Below are 2,648 nucleotides of genomic sequence, written 5' to 3'. Positions count from 1 at the left end.
GGGGCAGGGAGACATGGAGTGGAGAGACAGGCAGGAGGAGGAGGAGAAGAGAAAGGGAGAGTGAGAGGCAGGAGCGGGAGAAGAGAAAGAAAGAGATGGAGAGAGAGGCAGGAGGAGGAGGAGAGCTGAGGGGGGGAGGCAGTAGGAGGAGAGAGAGAGAGAGAGAGAGAGAGAGAGAGAGAGAGCGAGCAGAGGCTCAGGAGAGAAGATCAAGGTGGAGGAGAGACCTGAAAATCCCGTCTTATGACGGGCTAATTGGCTAGTTTGTTCAAGATTTGGAATTGGCATTTGGGTAACTGGGGTTTGACATTGCTTTTTTATAGAGATAAGTCCTGGTGCAAAGTTTAGAGCCAGATCTGAAATTCCCCATATCAAACGGCTAGTAAGAGCAGAGTTTTGGATATGGGGATCTGCCAAAACCTACAGTATCATAGTGGGGAATAATACAAAAGGAGAAGAAACAAGAGTTCAGATAAGGGAGAAAATCCTTCTCTTCAGTTATGCTATGGACTCAGTACATGATACTTGCCTTTCACTGTCCGCTCAGTTTACCACAGCTGTGAATATTACTCACGGGTTCATCAATGTACTTAGATAACATTATAAAAAGATCCCAGGAATCCCAACTTGTCAATATCTTCATTAAAAGGACTAATCTGAGTGAGAAGAATAGCTATTCCTGTATTGCATGGTCATCTACTTCTGTCTGATGTGTGTCCCTGGCTCAGAGTGAAACATCACAATATTCCGTCATACATATGTGTTATTCTTTATTTGCTCTTCATGTTCTTTTTCAAGTCTATCTTATGTACCTTAATACATCTTACTGATATAGTTCTGTTTAAAATGTAACCAGCCAAATTGTCAGAGGGTCCTCATTTCTGTATTTATTGAATTTTATATTAAATTAGACAGAGCCACACAAACTGACTAATGTGCACACATGCCTACCCAATTTGCATGTACAAAATGTCCACTTCTGTTCAGGAAAAACATAGATGGACATAAGTCTTTGAAATTGCAAAGCCAATAATTAGGCAATCATTGAGGATACTTCTGTGTGAAAATGTCAATTTCTGCGTGACAACAGGTATACACACAACTGTGTGCACAAGAATCAGAGGCCATCTGAAAATGTACTTGTCTGGGATAAAAGCAATGCAAATTCCTTCTCCGATATGGGATTAGAGAGAGGAAACTTCAACGACCTTCTTTAAAACACATTTCCGTTTTATAATATACAACAACTAAAGGGAGCTGCAAGTTTGCTTTGTATATTTGAAAAGAAAATACAAAATGTCCTTTTATGAGTAAGTTTATTACTTTCCTTCAAATTTCCACACTTTTAAAAGATGGTACTATTTTATGTTACACCTTGCACATAGAGTATGTTTGTTTAATCTGACATTATTGGGATATTTGAATTATGAGTTAGAAAAGGATGAATGGATCCTTCTATCTTTATGGGCCTGATTCACAAAAAGCATCCAACTACACATAAAATACACAAACTATTTTGCACATACTGTTAACATGACTGCAGATGCAATTCTGTTCATAACTATATGACAGTCAAGTTTGCAGCTTTTTGCATGCACAATTGTACACATATTGGGAGAAGACTTTGCCAGGCTCAGATGATCTGAGATAATCACCCATACCTGAGTTGCTGGGGAAGGCACATATCCGAGCCAAACCTCCACTCCTTTGGGAGATTTACCCAGTGCTAGCGTAAGGTGCTTATGTCGCCAGAAACAAGAGGCAGTTAATTCCATGTTGAGTCACAATGGACTAAACTCTATTATCCATTCCACCTGAAGTTCACTAGAAGTTACATCCATTTAAACTTGTGAGAGATAAGAACTGGGCCCTATACCATTCATTTGCCTACCAGCTTCTCATCAACTTCTTTAATATTCCAAGATCAAAGCCTTTTCCCAGCTCCAAACAGGATCATAATTCAAATACCGTATTTACAGGTACAGGCTGCCTTTTTTGTAATGCTTGATGAATGCATTTTATTTTCTAGTAGCCCCATTATCACCTACAAATCTTAGACAAGGCCAGGGGAGCCTGCACATCTCTGGGAGAAAAGATCCCAGTTTCTGAGGCAATGTTATTACCGTCATCATCATCGACTTATTTCTGCCCTTGATAACAATCTCTGAAAAGCTGGCAGATGTGAAACTTGAGCTACCCATGGGCCTCCACACATCCCATAGTTATAGGTATCCATAGTGGTTAAAATCATCTCCAATTTCTAGGCTGATCATATAACTCCTTCTAAAAAAATAGGGGGAGTTATACGTGTGAAAGAGAGAAACAAGACTAGGCTATCACATTTCTCCTTCAGAAAAGGAAAAGAGACAGACAGACAGAGACAGAGTCAAAGAAAGAAAGAGACAGAGATTATACATAAAACTGCTACAAAATTTTAAACACATGGATATATTAACTGTGTGCAAAAGTTTCCTAGAGAGAATATTTCCTTTTGGATGATTTAACAAATGTAAGCTGGATCAAGTCAACATTATGCAAGAAATATGTTAGCTTTATTCTATAGTCATGCACAAATGGCTAGAACTAGCTGGATATGGTCCCATCCCATAAGCTGAAAACAGAAATGAATTGAAAGATTTATAAATTGG

This window comes from Pelodiscus sinensis, chromosome 3 (assembly GCF_049634645.1).
Source record: "Pelodiscus sinensis isolate JC-2024 chromosome 3, ASM4963464v1, whole genome shotgun sequence".
Taxonomy (NCBI): domain Eukaryota; kingdom Metazoa; phylum Chordata; order Testudines; family Trionychidae; genus Pelodiscus; species Pelodiscus sinensis.
The sequence above is the reverse complement of the archived record's forward strand: the minus strand, read 5'-3'. Positions refer to the sequence as shown.